General features: G+C 46.8%; 1 protein-coding gene across 4 annotated transcripts in view; it reads right to left on the reverse strand.

The window, feature by feature from the left end:
- LOC116956471 (uncharacterized) overlaps positions 1 to 17,889 on the reverse strand; it is a 142,710-nt gene extending 124,821 nt beyond the window's left edge. For all 4 annotated transcript variants that reach the window (XM_076054321.1, XM_076054320.1, XM_076054318.1 and 1 more), the window contains exon 1: positions 17,775 to 17,889. The gene's annotated coding sequence lies outside the window, so the exon portion shown is untranslated. The remainder of the gene's footprint in view (positions 1 to 17,774) is intronic.
- Positions 17,890 to 23,337: the final 5,448 nt, after the last annotated feature.

The following is a 23,337-nucleotide window of genomic DNA, read 5'->3' on the forward strand; positions in this document are numbered from 1 at the left end:
AGTGAGTACTAGAGTGAGTGAGTACTAGAGTGGGTGAGTGATAGAGTGAGTGAGTGAGTACTAGAGTGAGTGAGTACTAGAGTGAGTGAGTGATAGAGTGAGTGAGTGAGTACTAGAGTGAGTGAGTGATAGAGTGAATGAGTGAGTACTAGAGTGAGTGAGTGGTAGAGTGAGTGATAGAGTGAGTGAGTGAGTCAGTACTAGAGTGAGTAAGTGATCGAGTGAGTGAGTGAGTTATACAATGAGTGGGTACCAGAGTGAGTGAGTACTAGAGTGAGTGAGTGATTGATAGAGTGAGTGAGTACTACAGTGAGTGATAGAGGAGTGAGTGATAGAGTGAGTGAGTACTAGAGTGAGTGAGTGAGTACTAGAGTGAGTGAGTGATAGAGTGAGTGAGTACTAGAGTGAGTGAGTGATTGAGTGAGTGAGTACTAGAGTGAGTGAGTACTAGAGTGAGTGAGTGATAGAGTGAGTGAGTCATAGAGTGAGTGAGTAATAGAGTGAGTGAGTGAGTGATAGAGTGAGTGAGTACTAGAGTGAGTGAGTGAGTGATAGAGTGAGTGAGTGAGTACTAGAGTGAGTGAGTGATAGAGTGAATGAGTGAGTACTAGAGTGAGTGAGTACTAGAGTGAGTGAGTGATAGAGTGAGTGAATGAGTGAGTACTAGAGTGAGTGAGTACTAGAGTGGGTGAGTGATAGAGTGAGTGAGTGAGTACTAGAGTGAGTGAGTACTAGAGTGAGTGAGTGATAGAGTGAGTGAGTGAGTACTAGAGTAAGTGAGTGAGTGATAGAGTGAATGAGTGAGTACTAGAGTGAGTGAGTGGTAGAGTGAGTGATAGAGTGAGTGAGTGAGTCAGTACTAGAGTGAGTAAGTGATCGAGTGAGTGAGTGAGTTATACAATGAGTGAGTACTAGAGTGAGTGAGTGATAGAGTGAGTGAATGAGTGAGTACTAGAGTGAGTACTAGAGTGGGTGAGTGATAGAGTGAGTGAGTGAGTACTAGAGTGAGTGAGTACTAGAGTGAGTGAGTACTCGAGTGAGTGAGTGATAGAGTGAGTGAGTACTAGAGTGAGTGAGTACTAGAGTGAGTGAGTACTAGAGTGAGTGAGTGATAGAGTGAGTGAGTGAGTACTAGAGTGAGTGAGTGATAGAGTGAATGAGTGAGTACTAGAGTGAGTGAGTGGTAGAGTGAGTGATAGAGTGAGTGAGTGAGTCAGTACTAGAGTGAGTAAGTGATCGAGTGAGTGAGTGAGTTATACAATGAGTGGGTACCAGAGTGAGTGAGTACTAGAGTGAGTGAATGATTGATAGAGTGAGTGAGTACTACAGTGAGTGATAGAGGAGTGAGTGATAGAGTGAGTGAGTACTAGAGTGAGTGAGTGAGTACTAGAGTGAGTGAGTGATAGAGTGAGTGAGTACTAGAGTGAGTGAGTGATTGAGTGAGTGAGTACTAGAGTGAGTGAGTACTAGAGTGAGTGAGTGATAGAGTGAGTGAGTCATAGAGTGAGTGAGTAATAGAGTGAGTGAGTGAGTGATAGAGTGAGTGAGTACTAGAGTGAGTGAGTGAGTGATAGAGTGAGTGAGTGAGTACTAGAGTGAGTGAGTGATAGAGTGAATGAGTGAGTACTAGAGTGAGTGAGTACTAGAGTGAGTGAGTGATAGAGTGAGTGAATGAGTGAGTACTAGAGTGAGTGAGTACTAGAGTGGGTGAGTGATAGAGTGAGTGAGTGAGTACTAGAGTGAGTGAGTACTAGAGTGAGTGAGTGATAGAGTGAGTGAGTGAGTACTAGAGTGAGTGAGTGATAGAGTGAATGAGTGAGTACTAGAGTGAGTGAGTGGTAGAGTGAGTGATAGAGTGAGTGAGTGAGTCAGTACTAGAGTGAGTAAGTGATCGAGTGAGTGAGTGAGTTATACAATGAGTGAGTACTAGAGTGAGTGAGTGATAGAGTGAGTGAATGAGTGAGTACTAGAGTGAGTACTAGAGTGGGTGAGTGATAGAGTGAGTGAGTGAGTACTAGAGTGAGTGAGTACTAGAGTGAGTGAGTACTCGAGTGAGTGAGTGATAGAGTGAGTGAGTACTAGAGTGAGTGAGTACTAGAGTGAGTGAGTGAGTACTAGAGTGAGTGAGTGAGTACTAGAATGAGTACTAGAGTGAGTGAGTACTAGAGTGAGTGAGTACTAGAGTGAGTGAGTGAGTACTAGAGTGAGTGAGTGATAGAGTGAGTGATATAGTGAGTGAGTGATAGAGTGAGTGAGTGATAGAGTGAGTGAGTGATGGAGTGAGTACTAGAGTGATAGAGTGAGTGATAGACTGAGTACTAGAGTGAGTGAGTGATAGAGTGAGTGAGTGATAGAGGAGTGAGTGAGTGATAGAGTGAGTACTAGAGTGAGTGAGTGATAGAGTGAGTGATAGAGGAGTGAGTGAGTGATAGAGTGAGTACTAGAGTGATAGAGTGAGTGATAGAGTGAGTACTAGAGTGATAGAGTCAGTGATAGAGTGAGTACTAGAGTGAGTGAGTGATTGATAGAGTGAGTGAGTGATAGAGGAGTGAGTGAGTGATAGAGTGAGTACTAGAGTGAGTGAGTGATAGAGTGAGTGAGTGATAGAGGAGTGAGTGATAGAGTGAGTACTAGAGTGATAGAGTGAGTGATAGAGTGAGTACTAGAGTGAGTGAGTGATAGAGTGAGTACTAGAGTGAGTGAGTGATAGAGTGAGTACTAGAGTGAGTGAGTGATAGAGTGAGTACTAGAGTGAGTGAGTGATAGAGTGAGTACTAGAGTGAGTGAGTGATAGAATGAGTACTAGAGTGAGTGAGTGATAGAGTGAGTACTAGAGTGAGTGAGTGAGTACTAGAGTGAGTACTAGAGTGAGTGAGTACTAGAGTGACTACTAGAGTGAGTGAGTGATAGAGTGAGTGATAGAGTGAGTACTAGAGTGAGTACTAGAGTGAGTGAGTGATAGAGTGAGTGATAGAGTGAGTACTAGAGTGAGTACTAGAGTGAGTGAGTGATAGAGTGAGTGATAGAGTGAGTACTAGAGTGAGTACTAGAGTGAGTGAGTACTAGAGTGAGTACTAGAGTGAGTACTAGAGTGAGTGAGTACTAGAGTGAGTACTAGAGTGAGTAATAGAGTGAGTGATAGAGTGAGTACTAGAGTGAGTGAGTACTAGAGTGAGTACTAGAGTGAGTACTAGAGTGAGTGAGTGATAGAGTGAGTACTAGAGTGAGTACTAGAGTACTAGAGTGAGTACTAGAGTGAGTACTAGAGTGAGTGAGTGATAGAGTGAGTGATAGAGTGAGTACTAGAGTGAGTGAGTACTAGAGTGAGTACTAGAGTGAGTACTAGAGTGAGTGAGTACTAGAGTGAGTACTAGAGTGAGTACTAGAGTGAGTGAGTGATAGAGTGAGTACTAGAGTGAGTACTAGAGTGAGTACTAGAGTGAGTGAGTGATAGAGTGAGTACTAGAGTGAGTACTAGAGTGAGTACTAGAGTGAGTGAGTACTAGAGTGAGTGAGTACTAGAGTGAGTACTAGATTGAGTACTAGAGTGAGTGAGTGATAGAGTGAGTACTAGAGTGAGTGAGTGATAGAGTGAGTGAGTGAGTACTAGAGTGAGTGAGTGATAGAGTGAATGAGTGAGTACTAGAGTGAGTGAGTGATAGAGTGAGTGATAGAGTGAGTGAGTACTAGAGTGAGTGAGTACTAGAGTGAGTGAGTGATAGAGTGAGTGAATGAGTGAGTACTAGAGTGAGTGAGTACTAGAGTGGGTGAGTGATAGAGTGAGTGAGTACTAGAGTGAGTGAGTACTAGAGTGAGTGAGTACTAGAGTGAGTGAGTGATAGAGTGAGTGAGTGAGTACTAGAGTGAGTGAGTGAGTGATAGAGTGAATGAGTGAGTACTAGAGTGAGTGAGTGGTAGAGTGAGTGATAGAGTGAGTGAGTGAGTCAGTACTAGAGTGAGTAAGTGATCGAGTGAGTGAGTGAGTTATACAATGAGTGGGTACTAGAGTGAGTGAGTACTAGAGTGAGTGAGTGATTACTAGAGTGAGTGAGTGATAGAGTGAGTGATAGAGTGAGTGAGTACTAGAGTGAGTGAGTACTAGAGTGAGTGAGTGATAGAGTGAGTGAATGAGTGAGTACTAGAGTGAGTACTAGAGTGGGTGACTGATAGAGTGAGTGAGTGAGTACTAGAGTGAGTGAGTACTAGAGTGAGTGAGTACTCGAGTGAGTGAGTACTAGAGTGAGTGAGTGATAGAGTGAGTGATAGAGTGAGTGAGTGATAGAGTGAGTACTAGAGTGAGTACTAGAGTGAGTACTAGAGTGAGTGAGTGATAGAGTGAGTACTAGAGTGAGTACTAGAGTGAGTACTAGAGTGAGTGAGTACTAGAGTGAGTGAGTACTAGAGTGAGTACTAGATTGAGTACTAGAGTGAGTGAGTGATAGAGTGAGTACTAGAGTGAGTGAGTGATAGAGTGAGTGAGTGAGTACTAGAGTGAGTGAGTGATAGAGTGAATGAGTGAGTACTAGAGTGAGTGAGTGATAGAGTGAGTGATAGAGTGAGTGAGTACTAGAGTGAGTGAGTACTAGAGTGAGTGAGTGATAGAGTGAGTGAATGAGTGAGTACTAGAGTGAGTGAGTACTAGAGTGGGTGAGTGATAGAGTGAGTGAGTACTAGAGTGAGTGAGTACTAGAGTGAGTGAGTACTAGAGTGAGTGAGTGATAGAGTGAGTGAGTGAGTACTAGAGTGAGTGAGTGATAGAGTGAATGAGTGAGTACTAGAGTGAGTGAGTGGTAGAGTGAGTGATAGAGTGAGTGAGTGAGTCAGTACTAGAGTGAGTAAGTGATCGAGTGAGTGAGTGAGTGAGTTATACAATGAGTGGGTACTAGAGTGAGTGAGTACTAGAGTGAGTGAGTGATTACTAGAGTGAGTGAGTGATAGAGTGAGTGATAGAGTGAGTGAGTACTAGAGTGAGTGAGTACTAGAGTGAGTGAGTGATAGAGTGAGTGAATGAGTGAGTACTAGAGTGAGTACTAGAGTGGGTGACTGATAGAGTGAGTGAGTGAGTACTAGAGTGAGTGAGTACTAGAGTGAGTGAGTACTCGAGTGAGTGAGTACTAGAGTGAGTGAGTGATAGAGTGAGTGAGTACTAGAGTGAGTGAGTACTAGAGTGAGTGAGTGAGTACTAGAGTGAGTGAGTGAGTACTAGAATGAGTACTAGAGTGAGTGAGTACTAGAGTGAGTGAGTACTAGAGTGAGTGAGTGAGTACTAGAGTGAGTGATAGAGTGAGTGATATAGTGAGTGAGTGATAGAGTGAGTACTAGAGTGAGTGAGTGATAGAGTGAGTACTAGAGTGAGTGAGTGATAGAGTGAGTGAGTGATAGAGTGAGTGAGTGATGGAGTGAGTACTAGAGTGATAGAGTGAGTGATAGAGTGAGTACTAGAGTGAGTGAGTGATAGAGTGAGTGAGTGATAGAGGAGTGAGTGAGTGATAGAGTGAGTACTAGAGTGAGTGAGTGATAGAGTCAGTGATAGAGGAGTGAGTGAGTGATAGAGTGAGTACTAGAGTGATAGAGTGAGTGATAGAGTGAGTACTAGAGTGATAGAGTCAGTGATAGAGTGAGTACTAGAGTGAGTGAGTGATTGATAGAGTGAGTGAGTGATAGAGGAGTGAGTGAGTGATAGAGTGAGTACTAGAGTGAGTGAGTGATAGAGTGAGTGAGTGATAGAGGAGTGAGTGAGTGATAGAGTGAGTACTAGAGTGATAGAGTGAGTGATAGAGTGAGTACTAGAGTGAGTGAGTGATAGAGTGAGTACTAGAGTGAGTGAGTGATAGAGTGAGTACTAGATTGAGTGAGTGATAGAGTGAGTACTAGAGTGAGTGAGTGATAGAGTGAGTACTAGAGTGAGTGAGTGATAGAGTGAGTACTAGAGTGAGTGAGTGATAGAGTGAGTTCTAGAGTGAGTGAGTGATAGAGTGAGTACTAGAGTGAGTGAGTGAGTACTAGAGTGAGTACTAGAGTGAGTGAGTACTAGAGTGACTACTAGAGTGAGTGAGTGATAGAGTGAGTGATAGAGTGAGTGATAGAGTGAGTGATAGAGTGAGTACTAGAGTGAGTACTAGAGTGAGTGAGTGATAGAGTGAGTGATAGAGTGAGTACTAGAGTGAGTACTAGAGTGAGTGAGTGATAGAGTGAGTGATAGAGTGAGTACTAGAGTGAGTACTAGAGTGAGTGAGTACTAGAGTGAGTACTAGAGTGAGTACTAGAGTGAGTGAGTACTAGAGTGAGTACTAGAGTGAGTAATAGAGTGAGTGATAGAGTGAGTACTAGAGTGAGTGAGTACTAGAGTGAGTACTAGAGTGAGTACTAGAGTGAGTGAGTACTAGAGTGAGTACTAGAGTGAGTGAGTGATAGAGTGAGTACTAGAGTGAGTACTAGAGTGAGTACTAGAGTACTAGAGTGAGTACTAGAGTGAGTACTAGAGTGAGTGAGTACTAGAGTGAGTACTAGAGTGAGTACTAGAGTGAGTGAGTGATAGAGTGAGTACTAGAGTGAGTACTAGAGTGAGTACTAGAGTGAGGAGTGATAGAGTGAGTACTAGAGTGAGTACTAGAGTGAGTGAGTACTAGAGTGAGTGAGTGAGTACTAGAGTGAGTACTAGAGTGAGTACTAGAGTGAGTGAGTGATAGAGTGAGTACTAAAGTGAGTGAGTGATAGAGTGAGTACTAGAGTGAGTGAGTGATAGAGTGAGTACTAGAGTGAGTACTAGAGTGAGTGAGTACTAGAGTGAGTACTAGAGTGAGTGAGTACTAGAGTGAGTACTAGAGTGAGTGAGTACTAGAGTGAGTACTAGAGTGAGTACTAGAGTGAGTGAGTACTAGAGTGAGTACTAGAGTGAGTGAGTACTAGAGTGAGTGATAGAGGAGTGAGTGAGTGATAGAGTGAGTACTAGAGTGAGTGAGTGATAGAGTGAGTACTAGAGTGAGTGAGTGTGGGCTGCATGGCCGCAATCCCACTGCTGTGGCTTTTCTTTAATGCATCTTATTCGTGTCTCTGTATGACTCTATGTGTACCTCTATGGGTATCTGTGTATCTCTATGGGTATCTGTGTACCTCTATGGGTATCTGTGTACCTCTATGGATATCTGTGTACCTCTATGGGTGTCTGTGTATCTCTATGAGTCTCTGTGTACCTCTATGGGTATCTGTGTATCTCTATGACTCTATGTGTACCTCTATGGGTATCTGTGTACCTCTATGGGTATCTGTGTACCTCTATGACTCTATGTGTACCTCTATGGGTATCTGTGTATCTCTATGGGTATCTGTGTATCTCTATGAGTCTCTGTGTATCTCTATGACTCTATGTGTACCTCTATGGGTATCTGTGTATCTCTATGAGTCTCTGTGTATCTCTATGGGTCTCTGTGTATCTCTATGGGTATCTGTGTATCTCTATGAGTCTCTGTGTACCTCTATGGGTATCTGTGTATCTCTATGGGTATCTGTGTATCTCTATGGGTATCTGTGTATCTCTATGAGTCTCTGTGTATCTCTATGGGTCTCTGTGTATCTCTATGGGTATCTGTGTATCTCTATGAGTCTCTGTGTATCTCCATGAGTCTCTGTGTACCTCTGTGGGTATCTGTGTATCTCTATGAGTCTCTGTGTATCTCTATGGGTCTCTGTGTATCTCTATGGGTCTCTGTGTACCTCTATGGGTATCTGTGTACCTCTATGGGTATCTGTGTATCTCTATGGGTCTCTGTGTACCTCTATGGGTATCTGTGTATCTCTATGGGTATCTGTGTATCTCTATGGGTCTCTGTGTATCTCTATGGGTCTCTGTGTATCTCTATTGTTATCTGTGTATCTCTATGGGTCGCTGTGTATCTCTATGGGTCTCTGTGTATCTCTATGAGTCTCTGTGTATCTCCATGAGTCTCTGTGTATCTCTATGGGTCTCTGTGTATCTCTATGAATCTCTGTGTATCTCTATGGGTATCTGTGTATCTCTATGGGTATCTGTGTATCTCTATGGGTTTCTGTGTATCTCTATGAGTCTCTGTGTATCTCTATGGGTCTCTGTGTATCTCTATGAGTCTCTGTGTATCTCTACGAGTCTCTGTGTATCTCTATGGGTCTCTGTGTATCTCTATGGGTATCTGTGTATCTCTATGAGTCTCTGTGTATCTCTATGGGTATCTGTGTATCTCTATGAGTCTCTGTGTATCTCTATGAGTCTCTGTGTATCTCTATGGGTCTCTGTGTATCTCTATGGGTCTCTGTGTATCTCTATGAGTCTCCGTGTATCTCTACGAGACTCTGTGTATCTCTATGGGTCTCTGTGTATCTCTATGAGTCTCTGTGTATCTCTATGGGTCTCTGTGTATCTCTATGAGTCTCTGTGTACCTCTATGGGTATCTGTGTATCTCTATGGGTATCTGTGTATCTCTATGAGTCTCTGTGTATCTCTATGGGTATCTGTGTATCTCTATGAGTCTCTGTGTATCTCTATGAGTCTCTGTGTATCTCTATGGGTCTCTGTGTATCTCTATGGGTCTCTGTGTATCTCTATGAGTCTCTGTGTATCTCTACGAGTCTCTGTCTATCTCTATGGTCTCTGTGTATCTCTGAGTCTCTGTGTATCTCTATGGGTCTCTGTGTATCTCTATGAGTCTCTGTGTACCTCTATGGGTATCTGTGTATCTCTATGAGTTTCTGTGTATCTCTATGGGTCTCTGTGTATCTCTATGGGTCTCTGTGTATCTCTATGAGTCTCTGTGTATCTCTACGAGTCTCTGTGTATCGCTATGGGTCTCTGTATATCTCTATGGGTATCTGTGTATCTCTATGGGTCTCTGTGTATCTCTATGAGTCTCTGTGTATCTCTACAAGTCTCTGTGTATCTCTATGGGTCTCTGTGTATCTCTATGAGTCTCTGTGTATCTCCATGAGTCTCTGTGTATCTCTATGGGTCTCTGTGTATCTCTATGAGTCTCTGTGTATCTTTATGGGTATCTGTGTATCTCTATGGGTATCTGTGTATCTCTTTGTGTCTCTGTGTATCTCTATGAGTCTCTGTGTATCTCTATGAGTCTCTGTGTATCTCTGAGTCTCTATGTACCTCTATGGGTATCTGTGTATCTCTATGGGTCTCTGTGTATCTCTATGAGTCTCTGTGTATCTCTATGGGTATTTGTGTATTTCTATGGGTCTCTGTGTATCTCCATGAGTCTCTGTGTATCTCTATGGGTCTCTGTGTATCTCTATGAGTCTCTGTGTATCTCTATGGGTATCTGTGTATCTCTATGGGTATCTGTGTATCTCTTTGTGTCTCTGTATATCTCTATGAGTCTCTGTGTATCTCTATGAGTCTCTGTGTATCTCTGAGTCTCTGTGTACCTCTATGGGTTTCTGTGTATCTCTATGAGTCTCTGTGTATCTCTATGGGTATCTGTGTATCTTTATGGGTCTCTGTGTATCTCTATGAGTCTCTGTGTATCTCTATGGGTATCTGTGTATCTCTATGAGTATCTGTGTATCTCTATGGGTCTCTGTGTATCTCTATGAGTATCTGTGTATCTCTACGAGTGTACGGGTTTACTATAGGGTCCGTAGTTTCGGGCTGCGTGGCCACAATCGCACACCGCTGTGGTCCGTGTCTTTTAATGTTCCATACATGGAGGAGATGTGGTACAGCAGCAGCAGCAGCATCGGCCTGTGGTGATGTTCTGATGATGATGATGCGGTTGATGCTTCCACTAGGAGTGACTTCGAGGGGGAGGATGAGAGATGTCAAAGCCAGGAGGAGGAATTTCAAAGCCAGGAGGGGAGGAATTTCAAAGCCAGCAGGAGGAATTTCAAAGCTAGGAGGAGGAATTTCAAAGCCAGGAGGAGGAATTTCAAAGCCAAGAGAAATGAATTTCAAATCCAGGAGAAAGGAATTTCAAAGCCAGGAGGAGGAGGTATTTCAAAGCCAGAAGGAGGAGGAATTTCAAATCCAGGAGGAGGAGGAATTTCAAAGCCAGGAGGAGGAAGAATTTCAAAGCCAGGAGGAGGTGCGACGATGATGATGTTTGGGTCTGAGCGAGGGAGACTGTATTCTGGACGTCTGTGTTGCCCCACGCTGTTCGCACAGCAGCAGCGGCGGCGGCGACGACGTTCCTCGGGATCTGGGCGAGACTCTAGGATGGTGACAGCAGCAGCAGCAGCGAGCACCCCACCCCCGCCCCCCCACGAGAAGGCACGGGGAGTTGAATCGGGCGGTCTCGGAGAACACCGCTGAGGTCTCGGCGTGTGAGCCCCGGGCCAGAGAGAGGCCGTCGGGCCAGAGAGAGGCCGTCGGGCCAGAGAGAGGCCGTCGGGCCAGAGACGCGACCCATTCACGCGTCTCGCCTTCGCGTCGGCCGTGGGAGAGAGTCACGTGACTTCGACGGCCGTGAACGATCGACGCGCACGCACGCGCGCACGCGCACAAAGACAAAGTTCCCCCGTATAGCCTTAACAGACTGTAGGGGCAAGGCCGGCACGGCACACGACGGGGCGGGTGGCCAACACCACGCCCGGCCGCCTTTGTCTCCCCAGCGGCGATGTTTACACATCGCACCGGGTACCCATTTGAGGCTGAGTCGACCTAGGGGAGGCCCAGGACCGGTTTAGATAATCGTCATTGGTGGTGTTGGCCGTGAGCGGGAATCGGACCCGGGCCGCCAGGTTCGTAGCGCACATGCGCACGCACACACACACACGCACGTACACACACACGCACGTACACACACACGCACGTACACACACACGCACGCACACACACACACACGCACACACACACACGCACACACACACGCGCACACACACACGCACACACAAACACGCACACACACACGCACACGTCAGCCAATTGCAATACGATAGTCCAGGCTGAACACAAACACAGCGCATGACAACACCCAAGCCGAGTACACGAGCAGGGATAGAAGCGAGGCTAACGCCCAAACAATCAGGCCAACACCCTAACCAGCACTCGAACTAACACCCAGACCAACACCCAACCCAGAACTCGAACTAACACCTAGAGTCCTAGACCAACACCCCAACCAACACCCGGCCTAACACCCCAACCAACACCCGGCCTAACACCCCAACCAACACCCGCCCTAGCACCCCAACCAACACCCGGCCTAACACCCCAACCAACACCGGGCTAACACCCCAACCAACACCAGGGCTAACACCTCAACCAACACCCGGCCTAACACCCCAACCAACACCAGGGCTAACACCCCAACCAACACCAGGGCTAACACCCCAACCAACACCCGGCCTAGCACCCCAACCAACACCCGGCCTAGCACCCCAACCAACACCCGGCCTAACACCCCAACCAACACCCGGCCTAACACCCCAACCAACACCAGGCCTAACACCCCAACCAACACCAGGGCTAACACCCCAACCAACACCAGGCCTAACACCCCAACCAACACCAGGCCTAACACCCCAACCAACACCCGGCCTAACACCCCAACCAACACCCGGCCTAACACCCCAACCAACACCAGGCCTAACACCCCAACCAACACCCGGCCTAACACCCCAACCAACACCAGGGCTAACACCCCAACCAACACCAGGGCTAACACCCCAACCAACACCCGGCCTAGCACCCCAACCAACACCCGGCCTAACACCCCAACCAACACCAGGGCTAACACCCCAACCAACACCCGGCCTAGCACCCCAACCAACACCCGGCCTAACACCCCAACCAACACCAGGGCTAACACCCCAACCAACACCCGGCCTAGCACCCCAACCAACACCCGGCCTAACACCCCAACCAACACCAGGGCTAACACCCCAACCAACACCCGGCCTAACACCCCAACCAACACCCGGCCTAACACCCCAACTAACACCAGGGCTAACACCGAGACCGGGGGGGGGGGATCAAAAACCAAAATAACCAAACCGGCGCAGACCGATGCCCAACACGTGATCAGCTGTGAGTGGCAGAGATGTTGACCACCTCGCCTGGTGTACAGGAAGTCGTGGGTTCGATCCCGACCCCGACGCCTGCTGCTGTATATTTGGAGTTTGGGTGTCTCTCTCTCTCTCTCTCATCATCATCACGGTGGCTATGAGATGTTAACTACCTCGCCTGGTACACAGGAGGTCGTGGGTTCGATCCCGACGCCTGCTGCTGCTGCTGCTGTATATTTAGAGTCTGCGTGTCTCTCTCTCTCTCTCCCCGTGTTCGCGTGGATTTTTCTCCGGGTCCTCCTCGAGTTTTCCCCCCTCCACATTTAGAACCGGCGTCACCACGCGTTTAGAGTCTTTGGCTGCTCCTGTAAATGTCCACGTGACGATGACGACGACGATGATGATAATGATGACGACGATGATGAGATGACGACGATGATGATGACGACGACGATGACGACGATGACGACGATGATGACGACGACGATGACGACGATGATGACGACGAGCTGCCGCCACCTTGTTGAGCTATAATTTTGTGACGGCCAGGTGGCATTTGAGAAATGAGCAACGTGGCAGCTCCGTGGGGCCTTACCTGGTCAAAACAAAATAAAATATAAAACTGTTTATAGTTTGGTGTCCGCTGTCACCTGTGTAGTCGACGTACAGGTGACGGGTCTAACGCGAAGGCGTTCGCGATCAATCGGGCTGGTCGAGATGTCGAGTGGCACCCCATTTCGTTCTCTGAAACTTCGTTTTTTTTAAATAAGCCTTATCTAAAAGACAAATGAATATACAATATCTATGGGAGCATTCCCCCCCTCCCCCACCTCCCCCACAAAACAGGGTTTTATTTTGGGTTAGATCGCGAAAATAAATAAATGTGTCGCTAAACCCGCCACCACCCGACACAGCACAACTAGCGAGAGTTTGTCACGTGAGCAGAACGTAGCCGATTCGTGACGAGTACAGCACCACCGGTTGTGTGTTGGAGAGCAAATCCACGACATTTACGATCTGAAGAACGACGTTTCGCCAGTAATTACAACCGGCATCATTAGGCGACAGACAGATTTGTTGAGGAGCAGGTGTTACCTGTTACAGGTGTTACCTGTCACAGGTGTTACCTGTTACAGGTGTTACCTGTTACAAGTGTTACCTATTACAGGTGTTACCTATCACAGGTGTTACCTGCTACAGGTGTTACCTGTAACAGGTGTTACCTGTGCTGCACAGGTGTTACCTGTTACAGGTGTTACCTGTTACAGGTGTTACCTGTTACACCTGTGCTGCACAAGTGTTACCTGTTACAGGTGTTACCTGTCACAAGTGTTACCTGTCACAGGTGTTACCTGTCACAGGTGTTACCTGTTACACCTGTGCTGCACAAGTGTTACCTGTTACAGGTGTTACCTGTTACACCTGTGCTGCACAGGTAACACCTGTTACAGGAGTTACCTGTTACAGGTGTTACCTGTGACAGGTGTTACCTGTTACAGGTGTTACCTGTAACAGGTGTTACCTGTCACAGGTGTTACCTGTGACAGGTGTTACCTGTAACAGATAACAGGTAACACCTGTAACAGGTAACACCTGTCACAGGTAACACCTGTGACAGGTGTTACCTGTCCTGTCACAGGTGTTACCTGTTACAGGTGTTACCTGTGCTGTGTTACCTGTTACAGGTGTTACCTGTCACAGGTGTTACCTGTTACAGGTGTTACCTGTTACAGGTGTTACCTGTGCTGCACAAGGGTGTTCAAAGGGAGCTCCAAGGAAGATCGTCGTGTTTGTTGTTGTTGTGTTTGTTGTTGTTGTGTTTGTTGTGGTTGTTGTGTTTGTTGTGGTTGTTGTGTTTGTTGTTGTCGTGTTTGTTGTTGTTGTGTCTGTTGTTGTTGTGTTTGTTGTGGTTGTTGTGTTTGTTGTGGTTATTGTGTTTGTTGTTGTTGTGTTTGTTGTTGTTGTGTTTGTTGTTGTTGTGTTTGTTGTTGTGTTTGTTGTCGTGTTTGTTGTTGTGTTTGTTGTTGTCGTGTTTGTTGTTGTCGTGTTTGTTGTTGTTGTCGTGTTTGTTGTTGTGTTTGTTGTTGTTGTGTTTGTTGTTGTGTTTGTTGTTGTTGTGTTTGTTGTTGTTGTTGTGTTTGTTGTTGTTGTGTTTGTTGTTGTTGTGTTTGTTGTTGTCGTGTTTGTTGTTGTGTTTGTTGTTGTTGTCGTGTTTGTTGTTGTTGTTGTCGTGTTTGTTGTTGTTGTAGTGTTTGTTGTTGTTGTGTTTGTTGTTGTTGTGTTGTTGTTGTCGTGTTTGTTGTTGTCGTGTTTGTTGTTGTTGTCGTGTTTGTTGTTGTGTTTGTTGTTGTGTTTGTTGTTGTGTTTGTTGTTGTTGTGTTTGTTGTTGTTGTGTTTGTTGTTGTTGTCGTGTTTATTGTTGTTGTGTTTGTTGTTGTTGTCGTGTTTGTTGTTGTGTTTGTTGTTGTTGTCGTGTTTGTTGTTGTGTTTGTTGTTGTGTTTGTTGTTGTGTTTGTTGTTGTTGTGTTTGTTGTTGTTGTGTTTGTTGTTGTTGTCGTGTTTATTGTTGTTGTGGTTGTTGTTGTTGTCGTGTTTGTTGTTGTGTTTGTTGTTGTTGTGTTTGTTGTTGTTGTGTTTGTTGTTGTTGACGTGTTTGTTGTTGTCGTGTTTGTTGTTGTTGTGTTTGTTGTTGTCGTGTTTGTTGTTGTCGTGTTTGTTGTTGTTGTTGTGTTTGTTGTTGTCGTGTTTGTTGTTGTCGTGTTTGTTGTTGTGTTTGTTGTTGTTGACGTGTTTGTTGTTGTCGTGTTTGTTGTTGTCGTGTTTGTTGTTGTTGTAGTGTTTGTTGTTGTGTTTGTTGTTGTTGTGTTTGTTGTTGTTGTCGTGTTTGTTGTTGTCGTGTTTGTTGTCGTGTTTGTTGTTGTTGTGTTTGTTGTTGTTGTCGTGTTTGTTGTTGTTGTTGTGTTTGTTGTTGTTGTTGTCGTGTTTGTTGTTGTTGTGTTTGTTGTTGTTGTCGTGTTTGTTGTTGTGTTTGTTGTTGTTGTTGTCGTGTTTGTTGTTGTTGTCGTGTTTGTTGTTGTGTTTGTTGTTGTTGTTGTGTTTGTTGTTGTTGTCGTGTTTGTTGTTGTTGTGTTTGTTGTTGTTGTCGTGTTTGTTGTTGTTGTCGTGTTTGTTGTTGTTGTTGTGTTTGTTGTTGTTCGTCCGCGGCCCACACATTTCCACGCGATCGCGACGATCGGACACTTCGCCTGGACGCCCATTGTTGAACCACTGTCGCTTCTAACAAGGCAGCCACGTTAGCTCACTGGACCTGCTCAAAATAAGCAAGGACGACGTTCAGTTGAAGTCTACTAAGTTACTTTTAAAGTGAAATTTTTCTTACCTTTACCCTACTCTGCACTCCTATCGTGTCTGTGTGTGTGTGTGCGTGTTTTTTTTTGGGCTATCTTCACTTAAAACTTTCGTGACTGCAGGAATTCATATTCCCGGTTCTTTCGGTGAATTTTAATTTCATTTTATTTACATATTTTCCATCCGAGTGACTTTACCGAGAGAACCACGAGAATATGTTTCGCGTTCGTTGCGATGTTCAGACCCCGTGCCTTCCACTGGACGTCTGCGGGAGAAGGAGCTTCACAGCTCATCGGATTCCTCTTGCAACTCATCATGGGGGGGTTGGAGTGGGGAAGTTTAACCGCACGCTAATAAATCCGCACAGATGGGTAACACGAGCCCGACGTCAACAACAATCTGCGGAATCGACTCCCTTCGAGACGAGATCGGCGAACTCACAACAACAACAACAGTAACAAAGATCCCCCGTGTAGCCTGTAACGGACTGTAGGGGCAAGTGCTGTTAGCGAGCAGCACCTGTGAAGGTCGGCACGGCACACGAGGGGGTGGGTGGCCAGCACCACGCCCGGCCGCCTTTGTCTCCCCAGTGGCGATGTTTACACACCGCACCAGGTACTCATTTGAGGCTGAGTCGACCTAGGGGAGGCCCGGGACCGGTTCAGATAATCGTCACTGGTGTTCGCCGTGAGCGGGAATCGAACCCGGGTCGCCAGGTTCGTACCACAGCGTAGCGCGCTAACCGCTACACTACCGCTCCCCATAAGTCACAAGTCACACACACACTGACACACACACACTGACACACACACTGACACGCACACACACTGACACACTGACACACACACTGACACACACACTGACACACACACACTGACACACACACTGACACACACACACTGACACACACACACTGACACACACACACACTGACACACACACACTGACACACACACTGACACACACACACACTGACACACACACTGACACACACACACACACTGACACACACACACTGACACACACACACACACTGACACACACACACTGACACACACACACTGACACACACACTGGCACACACACACTGACACACACACTGACACACACACACTGACACACACACACACTAACACACACACTGACACACACACACACTGACACACACACTGACACACACACACTAACACACACACTGATACACACACACACTAACACACACACTGACACACACACACACACACTGACACACACACTGACACACACACTGACACACACACACACACTAACACACACACTAACACACACACTGACACACACACACACACACACTGACACACACACTGACACACACACACACACTAACACACACTGACACCCACACACACTGATATACACACACACACTGACACACACACACTGACACACACACACTGACACACACACTGACACACACACACACTGACACACACACTGACACACACACACACTGACACACACACTGATACACACACACACTGACACACACACTGACACACACACACACTGACACACACACACACACTGATATACACACACTGACACACACACACTGACACACACACACTGACACACACACACACACTGACACACACACACTGACACACACACACACTGACACACACACACTGACACACCCACACACACTGACACACACACACACTGACACACACACACTGACACACACACTGACACACACACACACTGACACACACACACACTAATACACACACTGACACACACACACACTAATACACACACTGACACACACACACTGACACACACACACACTGACACACACACACTGACACACACACTGACACACACACTGACACACACACTGACACACACACACTGACACACACACACTGACACACACACACTAACACATACACTGACACACACACACACACTGACACACACACACACTGACACACACACACACTGACACACACTGACACACACACACACTGACACACACACACACTGACACACACACACACTGACACACACACTGACACACACACACACTGACACACACACACACTAATACACACACTGACACACACACACTGACACACACACACACTGACACACACACACTGACACACACACTGACACACACACTGACACACACACTGACACACACACACTGACACACACACACTGACACACACACACTGACACACACACACTAACACATACACTGACACACACACACACACTGACACACACACACACTGACACACACACACACTGACACACACTGACACACACACACACTGACACACACACACACTGACACACACACACACTGACACACACACTGACACACACTGACACACACACTGACACACACTGATGTACACACAGGTGAGTGCCCGCTTCTGGGCGACACTTTTACCTGTTGTGATGGAGAAGTCGGTCGCGGGGCAGGTGAGGAGCGAGCAGCCGACAGAGTTGTCCTCTCCCACGGCAGGTGTGGCGAGACGAGGTGAGGAGTCAACGTGGTGGGTGGGTGGTGGGTGGGTGGTGGGTGGGTGGGCGGTGGTGGGTGGGCGGCACCTTGGACGTGGGATGTGACGGGACCGCCCCAGCACCTGAGATGCGCCCAGGTACGGGGGGATTGCGCGTCACGCACGGCCAATACACAGACACAGACAAAGTTTCCCCCGTGTAGCCTGCAACGGACTGTCAGGGCAAGTGCTGTTAGCGAGTAGCAGCACCTATGAAGGCCGGCACGGCACACGACGGGGTGGGTGGCCAACACCCACGCCCGGCCGCCTTTGTTTCACCCGTGGCGATGTTTACGCACCGCACCTTGTACTCATTTGAGGCTGAGTCGACCTAGGGGAGGCCCAGGACCGGTTCAGATAATCGTCACTCCGACCTTCATCCCCGCTGCAGTAGCAGCAGCAGGAGCGGCTTTTGGCTGAGCCATCAAACACAGACAGTGGTGGTCACCGCGGCCGTCTGGAACGCTCTCTTCCCTTCCGATATTAGGAAGCCACGGGGCAGCTATGCCAGTTTCAAATCATCGTCTAGATATACTCACGCAGAAACCCATAGACTCACGCAGAGACCCATAGACTCGCACAGAGACCCGTAGACTCACACAGAGACCCATGAACTCACAAAGAGACCAAGAAACTCACAGAGAGACCCATAGACTCACAGAGACCCATAGACTCACACAGAGACCCATAGACTCACGTAGAGACCTATAGACTCACACAGAGACCCATAGACTCACACAGAGACCCATAGACTCACACAGAGACCTATAAACTCACACAGAGACCCATAAACTCACATAGAGACCCACAGACTCACAGAGAGACCCATAGATTCACAGAGACCCATAGACTCACACAGAGACCCACAGACTCAGACAGAGACCCATAAACTCACACAGAGACCCAAAGACTCACACAGAGACCCAAAGACTCACACAGAGACCCATAGACTCACACAGAGACCCATAGACTCACAAAGAGACCAAGAAACTCACAGAGAGACCCATAGACTCACACAGAGACCCATAGACTCACACAGAGAACCAAAGACTCACACAGAGACCCATAGACTCACACAGAGACCCATAGACTCACCTAGAGACCCATAGACTCACACAGAGACCCATAGATTCACACAGAGATCCATAGACTCACACAGAGACCTATAAACTCACACAGAGACCCATAAACTCACATAGAGACCCACAGACTCACAGAGAGACCCATAGATTCACAGAGACCCATAGACTCACACAGAGACCCACAGACTCAGACAGAGACCCATAAACTCACACAGAGACCCAAAGACTCACACAGAGACCCATAGACTCACACGGAGACCCATAGACTCACACAGAGACCCACAGACTCACGTAGAGACCCATAGACTCACACAGAGACCCATAGACTCAAATACTCACAGAGACCCATAGACTCACACAGAGACCCATAGACTCACACAGAGACCCATAGACTCACGTAGAGACCCATAGACTCACACAGAGACCCATACACTCACACAGAGACCTATACACTCACACAGAGACCCATAGACTAACAAGAGTGGAGCCATTGTGTGCCACCGGGGTCAGCGTCTTCTTAGCGAAGCTGCCGTGCCACGCAGAGACAGCGGCTCTGCCGCTGGGAGTGCCCCTAGGCCAGAGCGTAGGACGCCACGGTGGCTATGAGATGTTAACTACCTCGCCTGGTGTACAGGAGGTCGTGGGTTCGATCCTGACCCCTGACACCTGCTGTAGATTTGAAGTTTGCATCTCTCATCATCACCACCGTGGTGGCTATGAGATGTTAACTACCTCGCCTGGTGTACAGGAGGTCGTGGGCTCGATCCTAACCCCGACGCCTGCTGCTGTTTATTTGGAGTTTGCGTGTCTCTCTCATATCATCATCACGGTGGCTATGAGATGTTAACTACCTCGCCTGGTATACAGGAGGTCGTGGGTTCGATCCTGACCCCGACGCCTGCTGCTGTAGATTTGAAGTTTGTGTCTCTCATCATCATCATCATCATCACGGTGGCTATGAGATGTTAACTACCTCGCCTGGTATACAGGAGGTCGTGGGTTCGATCCTGACCCCGACGCCTGCTGCTGTAGATTTGAAGTTTGCATCTCTCTCATCATCATCACGGTGGCTATGAGATGTTAACTACCTCGCCTGGTATACAGGAGGTCGTGGGTTCGATCCTGACCCCGACGCCTGCTGTAGATTTGAAGTTTGCGTCTCTCATCATCATCATCACGGTGGCTATGAGATGTTAACTACCTCGCCTGGTATACAGGAGGTCGTGGGTTCTATCCTGACCCCGACGCCTGCTGCTGCTGTATATTTGGAGTCTGCTTGTCTCTCTCTCATCATCACCACCGTGGTGGCTAGGAGATGTTAACTACCTCGCCCGGTACGCAGGAGGTCGTGGGTTCGATCCTGACCCCTGACACCTGCTGCTGCTGTATATTTGGAGTTTTTTTTCCGGTTTCTCTCTCTCTCTCTCTCTCTTCCCGTGATCGCGTCGAATTTTGTTTCTGAATCCTGCTCCGGTGTTTCCCTCCCAAGTTTCGAGCACGCGCGTTCCGAGTATTCGTCTGCTGCTCGACGTCTCCTTGGGTCTGCGGGTAAAGTCACGTCGATAGGTTCAAAGGGAAAATAACAAGAAATAACGAACAAACAGCTACGGGCGTGTCGATCGCAACACGTTTCCACGTGGTGACGCTGACGCTGATTATGATGATGGTGGTGGTAAGCCCACTTCGTTGAGCTATCATTTTGCGATGGCCAGGCCGCTTCTGCGTAGCATCTCGGCGGGGTCTCGCCTGCCAAAATATTAAAAACAAAAATAGTTTCTCGAGTTCAGAGTTTCGAGACTAAATTTCGATTTAAAGCTAATTCCTTTGTCAAGGGGTGCCTCTGCGGATGTGTATGCTTTAACTTAGCTATTTCAATGCTAAATTCTATGCTAATTTTTTTGTCAAGGGGTGCCTCTGCGGATGTGTATGCTTTAACTTAGCCATTTCAATGCTAAATTATATGCTAATTCCTTTGTCAAGGGGTGCCTCTGCGGATGTGTATGCTTTAACTTAGCTATTTCAATGCTAAATTCTATGCTAATTCCTTTGTCAAGGGGTGCCTCTGCAGATGTGTATGCTCTAACTTAGCTATTTCAATGCTAAATTATATGCTAATTCCTTTGTCAAGGAGTGCCTCTGCGGATGTGTATGCTTTAACTTAGCTATTTCAATGCTAAATTCTATGCTAATTCCTTTGTCAAGGGGTGCCTCTGCGGATGTGTATGCTCTAACTTAGCTATTTCAATGCTAAATTATATGCTAATTCCTTTGTCAAGGGGTGCCTCTGCGGATGTGTATGCTTTAACTTAGCTATTTCAATGCTAAATTCTATGCTAATTCCTTTGTCAAGGGGTGCCTCTGCGGATGTGTATGCTCTAACTTAGCTATTTCAATGCTAAATTATATGCTAATTCCTTTGTCAAGGGGTGCCTCTGCGGATGTGTATGCTTTAACTTAGCTATTTCAATGCTAAATTCTATTCTAATTCCTTTGTCAAGGGGTGCCTCTGCGGATGTGTATGCTTTAACTTTAACATAGCCATTTCTGTGACCAGTCACAAGCTAATCACTCAGCTATTTCAATGCTAAATTATATGCTAATTCCTTTGTCAAGGGGTGCCTCTGCGGATGTGTATGCTTTAACTTAGCTATTTCAATGCTAAATTCTATGCTAATTCCTTTGTCAAGGGGTGCCTCTGCGGATGTGTATGCTCTAACTTAGCTATTTCAATGCTAAATTATATGCTAATTCCTTTGTCAAGGGGTGCCTCTGCGGATGTGTATGCTTTAACTTAGCTATTTCAATGCTAAATTCTATTCTAATTCCTTTGTCAAGGGGTGCCTCTGCGGATGTGTATGCTTTAACTTTAACATAGCCATTTCTGTGACCAGTCACAAGCTAATCACTCAGCTATTTCAATGCTAAATTATATGCTAATTCCTTTGTCAAGGGGTGCCTCTGCGGATGTGTATGCTTTAACTTAGCTATTTCAATGCTAAATTATATGCTAATTCCTTTGTCAAGGGGTGCCTCTGCGGATGTGTATGCTTTAACTTAGCTATTTCAATGCTAAATTCTATTCTAATTCCTTTGTCAAGGGGTGCCTCTGCGGATGTGTATGCTTTAACTTTAACATAGCCATTTCTGTGACCAGTCACAAGCTAATCACTCAGCTATTTCAATGCTAAATTCTATGCTAATTCCTTTGTCAAGGCGCTTTGTTTCTTCTCACACAGCTTAAAGGTCGCGATCTGAGCGTGGCTTTTTCGCTCCAGCGCTGTCCTCCAGACAGTCTCGTCCCTTCACCTGATGAAGGCCGCTTGTGTTGTGGCCGAAACGTCGTGAGAATATTACTGTGTTATTTTATTTTATCGGTCTCGAGACTCTTTATTTCTTCGCGGGAGGGGGTTCCCCCTGCCCAGTGGGGGGGGGCAGGGGGGGGCAGGGGGGGGGGGGGGGTTGTTTTTGTTCAGCAGGCGGGACAATGCTGCAGCTCGTGCTGCTGTGCGCGGTTTGTTTTTTTATTAAAAACAAATCACTTTCACTTCATTGAGTGATGAAGAAGGGCCATTTCCCGAAACGTCGCCTCGTATTTTCCCCCCCAGCCCACCTTGTTTAAGGACGCGTAGCGTTAGGGGGCCGTCCGTAAATGACGTCACGCGATTTTTGACCCCCCCCCCCCCTCCTCCTCGTCGTCACACGGCGTCACAAAAAGTCAGACCCCCCCCCCCTCAAATATGACGTCACAAAGCTCTGCCCCCCTCCGCCCCCCCCCCAAAAAATATATAAAACACGCTTCAAATCGCTTTAAACTATCGTCACTTTGTAGTGCGTATTTAATGTGGCGCTGCACTCTGATGTTGTAGGAGAAAACATTTATAATAAAAAAAAGTATATTTAATTAAGTAGAACGTGTTTGCCTATAATTTATTTAAAGTTGCTGCATTTTGATGTGACGTCACATTTCTCAAACCACCCCCCCCCTCCCCTCGTCACGCATCGTCACAAATGTCTGACCCCGCCCCCTCCACCCTAGGTGCGTGACGTCATTTATGGACTGCCCCTTATTGAAAGGCAAGGTGAGAATAATTTGAGAAATTCAACGTCCTAGATTTCTCGTCCCGTGTCGTGAGAAATCGAGAAGTTGCATGTGAACTGTCGCTTTTATTTCACCAGGTAAGGCCCCACTTATCTGTGAAGCTCGTTTGTTCAGAAGCGACCCCCTGGCCAACACGAATTACAGCTCAGCGAGGTGGGCCCAATCATCATCATCATCGTTCTGTTGGATATTTATAGCAGCGGGCAAATACTCTTCAAGTGAAATGTGTCTGTGTGTGTCTCTATCTGTCTGTGTCTCTGTGTATGTGTC

This window comes from Petromyzon marinus, chromosome 65 (genome assembly GCF_048934315.1).
Source record: "Petromyzon marinus isolate PM22_M1 ecotype Great Lakes invasive population chromosome 65, UKy_Petmar_22M1.pri1.0, whole genome shotgun sequence".
Lineage (NCBI taxonomy): Eukaryota > Metazoa > Chordata > Hyperoartia > Petromyzontiformes > Petromyzontidae > Petromyzon > Petromyzon marinus.